Here is a 15,259-nt window from a genome sequence, read left to right as displayed (position 1 = left end):
TGCAGACACTGGCAGCACCCATCACACACACCCGGAGACACCAGCAGCACCCCTCACACACACCCACAGACACCGGCAGCACCTGTCACACACACCCGCAGACAACAACAGCACCGCTCACACACTCAGACACCCGCAGTACCCCTCACACACTCAGCCACCCACAGAACCCCACAAACCCCCCGCAGACATCGGCAGCACCCCCCACATATGTGCAGACACCAGCAGCACCCCACACACATGCAGACAATGGCAGCACCCCTCACACACATGCAGAAACCGATAGCACCCCTCACACACCCCCGCAGACATCGACAGCACCCAACACACACGCAGACACTGGTAGCACCCCACACACACATGCAGACACCAGCAGCACCACTCACACACACGCAGACACCGGCAGCACCACTCACACACACACAGACACCGACAGCACCCCTCACACACTCAGACACCTGCAGCACCCCACACACACAGACATCGGCAGCACCCCACACACACATGCAGACACCAGCAGCATCAATCACACACTCAGACACCCGCAGCACCCCACACACACCCGCAGATACCGACAGCACCCCACACACACACACGCAGAATCAGACAGCAGCCCACACACACGCGCAGATGCCAGCAACACCCCTCACACACACGCAGACACCGGCAGCACCCCACACACACACACACCCGCAGACACATACAGGCAGCACCCCAGACACACACGCAGACACCGGCTGCACCCCGCACACACACACACCCGCAGACACCGGAAACACCCCACACACACAAACGCAGACACTGGCAGCACCCCCCACACACACGCAGACACCGGCAGCACCCCTCGCACCCAGACACTGGCTGCACCCCTCACACACATGCAGACACCGGCAGTACCGCTCACACACACGCAGACACCGGCAGTACCCCTCAGACATACGCAGACACCGGCAGCACCCCTCACATACATGCAGACACCGGCAGCACCCATCACACACACCCGGAGACACCAGCAGCACCCCTCACACACACCCACAGACACCGGCAATACCTGTCACACACACCCGCAGACAACAACAGCACCGCTCACACACTCAGACACCCGCAGCACCCCACACACACACGCAGACATCGGCAGCACCCCACACACACATGCAACCAGCAGCATCAATCATACACTCAAACACCCACAGCACCCCACACACACACACCCGCAGACACTGACAGCACCCCACACACACACACGCAGAAACCGACAGCACCCCACACACACGCGCAGACGCCAGCAACACACCTCACACATACGCAGACACCGGCAGTACCCCATACACACACGCAGACAATTGCAGCACCCCACACACACACCCGCAGACACCGGCAGCACCCCTCACACACACCCGCAGACACCGGCAGCACCCGTCACACACACACGCAAACACCGGCAGCACCCTTCACACACACCCGGAGACACTGGCAGCACCCTTCACACACACGCAGACACCAGCAGCACCCCTCATACACACCCGGAGACACTGGCAGCACCCTTCACACACATGCAGACACCGGCAGCACCCCTCATACACACCCGGAGACACTGGCAGCACCCTTCACACACATGCAGACGCCGGCAGCACCCCTCATACACACCTGCAGACACCGGCAGCACCCCTCACACATGCAGACACCAGCAGCACCCGTCACACACACGCAGACACCGGCAACACCCCACACAAACACTCAGACACCGGCAGCACCCCTCATACACACGGAGACACCAGCAGTACCCCTCACACACACGCAGACACCAGCAGCACCGCTCACACACAGACACCAGCAGTACCCCTCACACACACGCAGACACCGGCAGCACCCCAAACACACACAGACACCGGCAGCACCACTCACACACAGAAACCAGCAGCACTCCCCTACGTACACACCAGCAGCCCCCACACACGCAGACACATTCAGCACCCCATACAGACACCTTCAGCACACACAAAGACACCAGCAGCACCCCACACACACGCAGACACCGGCAGGACCCCACACACACCCGCAGACACCGACAGCACCCATCACACACACGCAGACACCGGCAGCAACCCACACACACACACAGACATCGGCAGCACCCTTCACACACATGCAGACACCAGCAGCATCAATCACACACTCAGACACCCGCAGCACCCCACACACTCCCGCAGAAACCGACAGCACCCCACACACACACGCAGAAACCGTCAGCACCCCACACACATGCGCTGACGCCAGCAACACCCCTCACACACACGCAGACACCGGCAGCACCCCTCACACACACCTGCAGACACCGGCAGCACCCGTCACACACACCCGCAGACACCGGCAGCACCCCTCACACACACCCGGAGACACTGGCAGCACCCTTCACACACACGCAGACACCGGCAGCACCCCTCATACATACCCGGAGACACTGGCAGCACCCTTCACACACATGCAGACACCGGCAGCACCCCTCATACACACCCGGAGACACTGGCAGCACCCTTCACACACATGCAGACACCGGCAGCACCCCTCATACACACCTGCAGACACCGGCAGCACCCCTCACACATGCGCAGACACCGGCAACACCCCACACAAACACGCAGACACCGGCAGCACCCCTCTTACACACGGAGACACCAGCAGTACCCCTCACACACACGCAGACACCAGCAGCACCGCTCACACACAGACACCAGCAGTACCCCTCACACACACGCAGACACCGGCAGCACCCCAAACACACACACAGACATTGGCAGCACCCTTCACACACATGCAGACACCAGCAGCATCAATCACACACTCAGACACCCGCAGCACCCCACACACCCCCGCAGACATCGGCAGCACCACTCACACACACACAGACACCGACAGCACCCGTCACACACTCAGACACCTGCAGCACCCCACACACACAAACAGACATCGGCAGCACCCTTCACACACATGCAGACACCAGCAGCATCAATCACACACTCAGACACCCGCAGCACCCCACAAACACCCGCAGAAACCGACAGCACCCCACACACACACACAGAAACCGTCAGCACCCCACACACATGCGCTGACGCCAGCAACACCCCTCACACACCTGCAGACACCGGCAGCACCCCTCACACACACCTGCAGACACCGGCAGCACCCGTCACACACACCTGCAGACACCAGCAGCACTGCTCACACACAGACACCAGCAGTACCCCTCACACATACGCAGACACCGGCAGCACCCCAAACACACGCAGACACCGGCAGCACCACTCACACACAGAAACCAGCAGCACTCCCCTACGTACACACCAGCAGCCCCCACACAGGCAGACTCATTCAGCACCCCATACAGACACCTTCAGCACACACAAAGACACCAGCAGCACCCCACACACACACGCAGACACCGGCAGAACCCCACACACACCCGCAGACACCAGCAGCATCCCTCACACACACGCAGACACCGGCAGCAACCCACACACACACACCCGCAGACACATACCGGCAGTATCCCACACACATACGCAGACACCGGCAGCACCCCACACACAAACACACCCGCAGACACCGGCAGAACCCCACACACACACCGGAAGCACCTCCCCACACCCACACACACACACCGGCAGCACCCCCCACACACAAACGCAGACACCGGCAGCACCCCACACACACACGCAGACACCAGCAGCACCCCACAAACACACACCCGCAAACATCGGCTGCACCCCACACACACTAGCAGACACTGGCAGCACCCCACACAGACGCGCAGACCCCGGCAGCACCCCTCACACATGCAGACACCAGCAGTACCCCTCACACACTCAGCCACCCACAGAACCCCACAAACCCCCCGTAGACATCGGCAGCACCCCCCACATATGCGCAGACACCAGCAGTACCACTCACACACACGCAGACACCAACAGCACCCCTCACAAACTCAGACACCCGCAGCACCCCACATACACCTGCAGACACAAAAAGCACCCCCCACACATGCGCAGACACCAGCAACACCCCTCACACACACGCAGACACCGGCAGCATCCCACACACACACACACCCACAGACACATACCGGCAGCACCCCACACAAACACGCAGACACCGGCAGCACCCCACAAACACACACACCCGCAGACACTGGCAGAACCACACACACACACCAGCAGCACCCCCCCACACACCGGCAGCACCCCACACACACACACACCCGCAGACACCGGCGGAACCCCACACACAAACCAGCAGCACCCCTACAAACACACACACACACACAGACACTGGCAGCACACCTCAGACAGGAAGAAAACGGCAGCACCCCACACACACCCGCAGACACTGGCAGCACCCCTCACACACATCCGCAGACACCGGCAAACCCCTCACATACACCCGCAGACACCGGCAGCACCCCCACACACCAGCAGACACAGGCAGAACACCACTTTCAGACACCGGCAGCAACCCTCACACAAACGAAGACACCAGCAGCATCCCTCACACACAGCACCACACACACACATGCAGACACTGGCAGTACCCCACAGGAATGCGCAGACACCAGCAGCACCCCTCACACACACAAAGACACCTGCAGCACCCCCCCCACACACACAAACAGACACCGGCAGGACCCCACACACACCCGCAGACACCAGCAGCATCCCTCAAACACACACCTGCAGAAAACAGCAGCACCACACACACACAAGCAGACACCGGCAGCACCCCACACAGACAAGAAGACACAGGCAGCACCCCACACAAACACGCAGACACCTGTAGCACCCCACACACACACACACCCACAGACATCGGCAGCACCCCACACACACATGCAGACACTGGCAGCACCCCACACAGACGCGCAGACCCCGGCAGCACCCCTCACACATGCAGACACCAGCAGTACCCCTCACACACTCAGCCACCCACAGAACCCCACAAACCCCCCGTAGACATCGGCAGCACCCCCCACATATGCGCAGACACCGGCAGCACACCTCCCACACACGCAGAAACCAATAGCACCCCTCACACACCCCCACAGACATCGGCAGCACCCACACACACACGCAGACACCAGCAGCACCCCTCACACACACGCAGACACCGGCAGCACCACTCACACACACGCAGACACCGACAGCACCCCTCACACACTCAGACACCCGCAGCACCCCACACACACTCACACACAGACATCGGCAGCACCACACACACACATGCATACACCAGCAGTACCACTCACACACACGCAGACACCAACAGCACCCCTCACAAACTCAGACACCCGCAGCACCCCACATACACCTGCAGACACAAAAAGCACCCCCCACACATGCGCAGACACCAGCAACACCCCTCACACACACGCAGACACCGGCAGCATCCCACACACACACACACCCACAGACACATACCGGCAGCACCCCACACAAACACGCAGACACCGGCAGCACCCCACAAACACACACACCCGCAGACACTGGCAGAACCACACACACACACCAGCAGCACCCCCCCACACACCGGCAGCACCCCACACACACACACACCCGCAGACACCGGCGGAACCCCACACACACACCGGCAGCACCCCCACAAACACACACACACACACACAGACACTGGCAGCACCCCTCACACAGGAAGAAAACGGCAGCACCCCACACACACCCGCAGACACTGGCAGCACCCCTCACACACATCCGCAGACACCGGCAAACCCCTCACATACACCCGCAGACACCGGCAGCACCCCCACACACCAGCAGACACAGGCAGAACACCACTTTCAGACACCGGCAGCAACCCTCACACAAACGAAGACACCAGCAGCATCCCTCACACACAGCACCACACACACACATGCAGACACTGGCAGTACCCCACAGGAATGCGCAGACACCAGCAGCACCCCTCACACACACAAAGACACCTGCAGCACCCCCCCCACACACACAAACAGACACCGGCAGGACCCCACACACACCCGCAGACACCAGCAGCATCCCTCAAACACACACCTGCAGAAAACAGCAGCACCACACACACACAAGCAGACACCGGCAGCACCCCACACAGACAAGAAGACACAGGCAGCACCCCACACAAACACGCAGACACCTGTAGCACCCCACACACACACACACCCACAGACATCGGCAGCACCCCACACACACATGCAGACACTGGCAGCACCCCACACAGACGCGCAGACACCGGCAGCACCCCACACACATGCAGACACCAGCAGTACCCCTCACACACACGCAGACACCAGCAGTACCCCTCACACACTCAGCCACCCACAGAACCCCACAAACCCCCCGCAGACATCGGCAGCACCCCCCACATATGTGCAGACACCGGCAGCACCCCACACACATGCAGACAATGGCAGCACCCCTCACACACATGCAGAAACCGATAGCACCCCTCACACACCCCCGCAGACATCGGCAGCACCCAACACACACGCAGACACCGGTAGCACCCCACACACACATGCAGACACCAGCAGCACCACTCACACACACGCAGACACCGGCAGCACCACTCACACACACACACACAGACACCGACAGCACACCTCACACACTCAGACACCTGCAGCACCCCACACACACACACAGACATCGGCAGCACCCCACACACACATGCAGACACCAGCAGCATCAATCACACACTCAGACACCCGCAGCACCCCACACACACCCGCAGATACCGACAGCACCCCACACACACACACGCAGAATCAGACAGCAGCCCACACACACGCGCAGATGCCAGCAACACCCCTCACACACACGCAGACACCGGCAGCACCCCACACACACACACCCGCAGACACATACAGGCAGCAGCCCAGACACACACGCAGACACCGGCAGCACCCCACACACACACACACCCGCAGACACCAGAAAAACCCCACACACACAAACGCAGACACTGGCAGCACCCCCCACACACACGCAGACACCGGCAGCACCCCTCGCACCCAGACACTGGCTGCACCCCTCACACACATGCAGACACCGGCAGTACCGCTCACAAACACGCAGACACCGGCAGTACCCCTCATACACACGCAGACACCGGCAGCACCCCTCACATACATGCAGACACTGGCAGCACCCATCACACACACCCGGAGACACCAGCAGCACCCCTCACACACACCCACAGACACCGGCAGCACCTGTCACACACACCCGCAGACAACAACAGCACCGCTCACACACTCAGACACCCGCAGTACCCCTCACACACTCAGCCACCCACAGAACCCCACAAACCCCCCGCAGACATCGGCAGCACCCCCCACATATGTGCAGACACCGGCAGCACCCCACACACATGCAGACAATGGCAGCACCCCTCACACACATGCAGAAACCGATAGCACCCCTCACACACCCCCGCAGACATCGACAGCACCCAACACACACGCAGACACTGGTAGCACCCCACACACACATGCAGACACCAGCAGCACCACTCACACACACGCAGACACCGGCAGCACCACTCACACACACACAGACACCGACAGCACCCCTCACACACTCAGACACCTGCAGCACCCCACACACACAGACATCGGCAGCACCCCACACACACATGCAGACACCAGCAGCATCAATCACACACTCAGACACCCGCAGCACCCCACACACACCCGCAGATACCGACAGCACCCCACACACACACACGCAGAATCAGACAGCAGCCCACACACACGCGCAGATGCCAGCAACACCTCTCACACACACGCAGACACCGGCAGCACCCCACACACACACACACCCGCAGACACATACAGGCAGCACCCCAGACACACACGCAGACACCGGCTGCACCCCGCACACACACACACCCGCAGACACCGGAAACACCCCACACACACAAACGCAGACACTGGCAGCACCCCCCACACACACGCAGACACCGGCAGCACCCCTCGCACCCAGACACTGGCTGCACCCCTCACACACATGCAGACACCGGCAGTACCGCTCACACACACGCAGACACCGGCAGTACCCCTCAGACACACGCAGACACCGGCAGCACCCCTCACATACATGCAGACACCGGCAGCACCCATCACACACACCCGGAGACACCAGCAGCACCCCTCACACACACCCACAGACACCGGCAATACCTGTCACACACACCCGCAGACAACAACAGCACCGCTTACACACTCAGACACCCGCAGCACCCCACACACACACGCAGACATCGGCAGCACCCCACACACACATGCAACCAGCAGCATCAATCATACACTCAAACACCCACAGCACCCCACACACACACACCCGCAGACACTGACAGCACCCCACACACACACACGCAGAAACCGACAGCACCCCACACACACGCGCAGACGCCAGCAACACACCTCACACATACGCAGACACCGGCAGTACCCCATACACACACGCAGACAATTGCAGCACCCCACACACACACCCGCAGACACCGGCAGCACCCCTCACACACACCCGCAGACACCGGCAGCACCCGTCACACACACCCGCAAACACCGGCAGCACCCTTCACACACACCCGGAGACACTGGCAGCACCCTTCACACACACGCAGACACCAGCAGCACCCCTCATACACACCCGGAGACACTGGCAGCACCCTTCACACACATGCAGACACCGGCAGCACCCCTCATACACACCCGGAGACACTGGCAGCACCCTTCACACACATGCAGACGCCGGCAGCACCCCTCATACACACCTGCAGACACCGGCAGCACCCCTCACACATGCAGACACCAGCAGCACCCGTCACACACACGCAGACACCGGCAACACCCCACACAAACACTCAGACACCGGCAGCACCCCTCATACACACGGAGACACCAGCAGTACCCCTCACACACACGCAGACACCAGCAGCACCGCTCACACACAGACACCAGCAGTACCCCTCACACACACGCAGACACCGGCAGCACCCCAAACACACACAGACACCGGCAGCACCACTCACACACAGAAACCAGCAGCACTCCCCTACGTACACACCAGCAGCCCCCACACACGCAGACACATTCAGCACCCCATACAGACACCTTCAGCACACACAAAGACACCAGCAGCACCCCACACACACACGCAGACACCGGCAGGACCCCACACACACCCGCAGACACCGACAGCACCCATCACACACACGCAGACACCGGCAGCAACCCACACACACACACAGACATCGGCAGCACCCTTCACACACATGCAGACACCAGCAGCATCAATCACACACTCAGACACCCGCAGCACCCCACACACTCCCGCAGAAACCGACAGCACCCCACACACACACGCAGAAACCGTCAGCACCCCACACACATGCGCTGACGCCAGCAACACCCCTCACACACACGCAGACACCGGCAGCACCCCTCACACACACCTGCAGACACCGGCAGCACCCGTCACACACACCCGCAGACACCGGCAGCACCCCTCACACACACCCGGAGACACTGGCAGCACCCTTCACACACACGCAGACACCGGCAGCACCCCTCATACATACCCGGAGACACTGGCAGCACCCTTCACACACATGCAGACACCGGCAGCACCCCTCATACACACCCGGAGACACTGGCAGCACCCTTCACACACATGCAGACACCGGCAGCAACCCTCATACACACCTGCAGACACCGGCAGCACCCCTCACACATGCGCAGACACCGGCAACACCCCACACAAACACGCAGACACCGGCAGCACCCCTCTTACACACGGAGACACCAGCAGTACCCCTCACACACACGCAGACACCAGCAGCACCGCTCACACACAGACACCAGCAGTACCCCTCACACACACGCAGACACCGGCAGCACCCCAAACACACACACAGACATTGGCAGCACCCTTCACACACATGCAGACACCAGCAGCATCAATCACACACTCAGACACCCGCAGCACCCCACACACCCCCGCAGACATCGGCAGCACCACTCACACACACACAGACACCGACAGCACCCGTCACACACTCAGACACCTGCAGCACCCCACACACACAAACAGACATCGGCAGCACCCTTCACACACATGCAGACACCAGCAGCATCAATCACACACTCAGACACCCGCAGCACCCCACAAACACCCGCAGAAACCGACAGCACCCCACACACACACGCAGAAACCGTCAGCACCCCACACACATGCGCTGACGCCAGCAACACCCCTCACACACCTGCAGACACCGGCAGCACCCCTCACACACACCTGCAGACACCGGCAGCACCCGTCACACACACCTGCAGACACCAGCAGCACTGCTCACACACAGACACCAGCAGTACCCCTCACACATACGCAGACACCGGCAGCACCCCAAACACACGCAGACACCGGCAGCACCACTCACACACAGAAACCAGCAGCACTCCCCTACGTACACACCAGCAGCCCCCACACACGCAGTCTCATTCAGCACCCCATACAGACACCTTCAGCACACACAAAGACACCAGCAGCACCCCACACACACACGCAGACACCGGCAGAACCCCACACACACCCGCAGACACCAGCAGCATCCCTCACACACACGCAGACACCGGCAGCAACCCACACACACACACCCGCAGACACATACCGGCAGTATCCCACACACATACGCAGACACCGGCAGCACCCCACACACAAACACACCCGCAGACACCGGCAGAACCCCACACACACACCGGAAGCACCTCCCCACACCCACACACACACACCGGCAGCACCCCCCACACACAAACGCAGACACCGGCAGCACCCCACACACACACGCAGACACCAGCAGCACCCCACAAACACACACCCGCAAACATCGGCTGCACCCCACACACACTAGCAGACACTGGCAGCACCCCACACAGACGTGCAGACCCCGGCAGCACCCCTCACACATGCAGACACCAGCAGTACCCCTCACACACTCAGCCACCCACAGAACCCCACAAACCCCCCGTAGACATCGGCAGCACCCCCCACATATGCGCAGACACCGGCAGCACACCTCCCACACACGCAGAAACCAATAGCACCCCTCACACACCCCCACAGACATCGGCAGCACCCACACACACACGCAGACACCAGCAGCACCCCTCACACACACGCAGACACCGGCAGCACCACTCACACACACGCAGACACCGACAGCACCCCTCACACAATCAGACACCCGCAGCACCCCACACACACTCACACACAGACATCGGCAGCACCACACACACACATGCATACACCAGCAGTACCACTCACACACACGCAGACACCAACAGCACCCCTCACAAACTCAGACACCCGCAGCACCCCACACACACCTGCAGACACAAACAGCACCCCCCACACATGCGCAGACACCAGCAACACCCCTCACACACACGCAGACACCGGCAGCATCCCACACACACACACACCCACAGACACATACCGGCAGCACCCCACACAAACACGCAGACACCGGCAGCACCCCACAAACACACACACCCGCAGACACTGGCAGAACCACACACACACACCAGCAGCACCCCCCCACACACCGGCAGCATCCCCCACACACAAACGCAGACACCGGCAGCACCCCACACACACACGCAGACACCGGCAGCACCCCAAACACACACGCAGACACCGGCAGCAGCCCTCACACATACCTGCAGACACTGGCAGCACCCCTCGCACACAGACACCGGCTGCACCCCTCACACACACGCAGACACCGGCAGCACCCCTCACACACACCTGCAGACACCGGCAGCACCCGTCACACACACCCGCAGACACCGGCAGCACCCCTCACACACACCCGGAGACACTGGCAGCACCCTTCACACACACGCAGACACCGGCAGCACCCCTCATACATACCCGGAGACACTGGCAGCACCCTTCACACACATGCAGACACCGGCAGCACCCCTCATACACACCCGGAGACACTGGCAGCACCCTTCACACACATGCAGACACCGGCAGCACCCCTCATACATACCTGCAGACACCGGCAGCACCCCTCACACATGCGCAGACACCGGCAACACCCCACACAAACACGCAGACACCGGCAGCACCCCTCATACACACGGAGACACCAGCAGTACCCCTCACACACACGCAGACACCAGCAGCACCGCTCACACACAGACACCAGCAGTACCCCTCACACACACGCAGACACCGGCAGCACCCCAAACACACACACAGACATTGGCAGCACCCTTCACACACATGCAGACACCAGCAGCATCAATCACACACTCAGACACCCGCAGCACCCCACACACCCCCGCAGACATCGGCAGCACCACTCACACACACACAGACACCGACAGCACCCATCACACACTCAGACACCTGCAGCACCCCACACACACAAACAGACATCGGCAGCACCCTTCACACACATGCAGACACCAGCAGCATCAATCACACACTCAGACACCCGCAGCACCCCACAAACACCCGCAGAAACCGACAGCACCCCACACACACACGCAGAAACCGTCAGCACCCCACACACATGCGCTGACGCCAGCAACACCCCTCACACACCTGCAGACACCGGCAGCACCCCTCACACACACCTGCAGACACCGGCAGCACCCGTCACACACACCCGCAGACACCGGCAGCACCCCTCACACACACCCGGAGACACTGGCAGCACCCTTCACACACACGCAGACACCGGCAGCACCCCTCATACACACCCGGAGACACTGGCAGCACCCTTCACACACATGCAGACACCGGCAGCACCCCTCATACACACCCGGAGACACTGGCAGCACCCTTCACACACATGCAGACACCGGCAGCACCCCTCATACACACCTGCAGACACCGGCAGCACCCCTCACACATACGCAGACACCGGCAACACCCCACACAAACACGCAGACACCGGCAGCACCCCTCATACACACGGAGACACCAGCAGTACCCCTCACACACACGCAGACACCAGCAGCACTGCTCACACACAGACACCAGCAGTACCCCTCACACATACGCAGACACCGGCAGCACCCCAAACACACGCAGACACCGGCAGCACCACTCACACACAGAAACCAGCAGCACTCCCCTACGTACACACCAGCAGCCCCCACACACGCAGACTCATTCAGCACCCCATACAGACACCTTCAGCACACACAAAGACACCAGCAGCACCCCACACACACACGCAGACACCGGCAGAACCCCACACACACCCGCAGACACCAGCAGCATCCCTCACACACACGCAGACACCGGCAGCAACCCACACACACACACCCGCAGACACATACCGGCAGTATCCCACACACATATGCAGACACCGGCAGCACCCCACACACAAACACACCCGCAGACACCGGCAGAACCCCACACACACACACCGGCAGCACCTCCCCACACCCACACACACACACCGGCAGCACCCCCCACACACAAACGCAGACACCGGCAGCACCCCACACACACACGCAGACACCAGCAGCACCCCACAAACACACACCCGCAAACATCGGCTGCACCCCACACACACTAGCAGACACTGGCAGCACCCCACACAGACGCGCAGACCCCGGCAGCACCCCTCACACATGCAGACACCAGCAGTACCCCTCACATACTCAGCCACCCACAGAACCCCACAAACCCCCCGTAGACATCGGCAGCACCCCCCACATATGCGCAGACACCGGCAGCACACCTCCCACACACGCAGAAACCAATAGCACCCCTCACACACCCCCACAGACATCGGCAGCACCCACACACACACGCAGACACCAGCAGCACCCCTCACACACACGCAGACACCGGCAGCACCACTCACACACACGCAGACACCGACAGCACCCCTCACACACTCAGACACCCGCAGCACCCCACACACACTCACACACAGACATCGGCAGCACCACACACACACATGCATACACCAGCAGTACCACTCACACACACGCAGACACCAACAGCACCCCTCACAAACTCAGACACCCGCAGCACCCCACACACACCCGCAGACACAAACAGCACCCCCCACACATGCGCAGACACCAGCAACACCCCTCACACACACGCAGACACCGGCAGCATCCCACACACACACACACCCACAGACACATACCGGCAGCACCCCACACAAACACGCAGACACCGGCAGCACCCCACAAACACACACACCCGCAGACACTGGCAGAACCCCACACACACACCAGCAGCACCCCCCCACACACCGGCAGCATCCCCCACACACAAACGCAGACACCGGCAGCACCCCACACACACACGCAGACACCGGCAGCACCCCAAACACACACGCAGACACCGGCAGCACCCCAAACACATACCTGCAGACACTGGCAGCACCCCTCGCACACAGACACCGGCTGCACCCCTCACACACACGCAGACACCGGCAGTACCCCTCACACACACACAGACACCGGCAGCACCCCTCACACACATGCAGACACTGGCAGCACCCCTCACACACACCCGCAGTCACCAGCAGCATCCCTCACACACACCCGCAGACACCGGCAGTACCCCTCACACACACCTGCAGACACCGGCAGCACCCCTCACACACACCCGCAGACACCGGCTGCACCTGTCACACACCCGCAGACACCGACAGCACCCCTCTCACACTCAGACACCCGCAGAACCCCACACACACACGCAGACATCGGCAGCACCCCACACACACACACGCAGAAACCGACAGCACCCCACACACAAACACTGATGCCAGCAACACCCCTCACACACATGCAGACACCGGCAGCACCCCACACACACACACAGACACACCGGCAGCACCCCTCACATACACAGAGACACCAGCAGTACCCCTCACACACACGCAGACACCAGCAGCACCGCTCACACACAGACACCAGCAGTACCCCTCACACACACGCAGACACCGGCAGCACCCCAAACACACGCAGACACCGGCAGCACCACTCACTTAATCATTTAAGACCTCATAATGATTGTACTTGCTTCCGTTATAGTGCTGTGTATTTATGTTTCTATGGTGTTATTTTATTAAGTGACACACAACGTTGCGATGACGTCATCGACCATGGATTCTGGATGGGTGTGAAGTCCCGGTTTAGGCTCAGTCTTACTTAGGGGTGAAAGTG

The sequence above is a fragment of the Taudactylus pleione genome, unplaced genomic scaffold, assembly GCF_031769625.1.
Source record: "Taudactylus pleione unplaced genomic scaffold, aTauple2 ptg000151l, whole genome shotgun sequence".
Taxonomy (NCBI): Eukaryota; Metazoa; Chordata; class Amphibia; order Anura; family Myobatrachidae; genus Taudactylus; species Taudactylus pleione.
The sequence above is the reverse complement of the archived record's forward strand: the minus strand, read 5'-3'. Positions refer to the sequence as shown.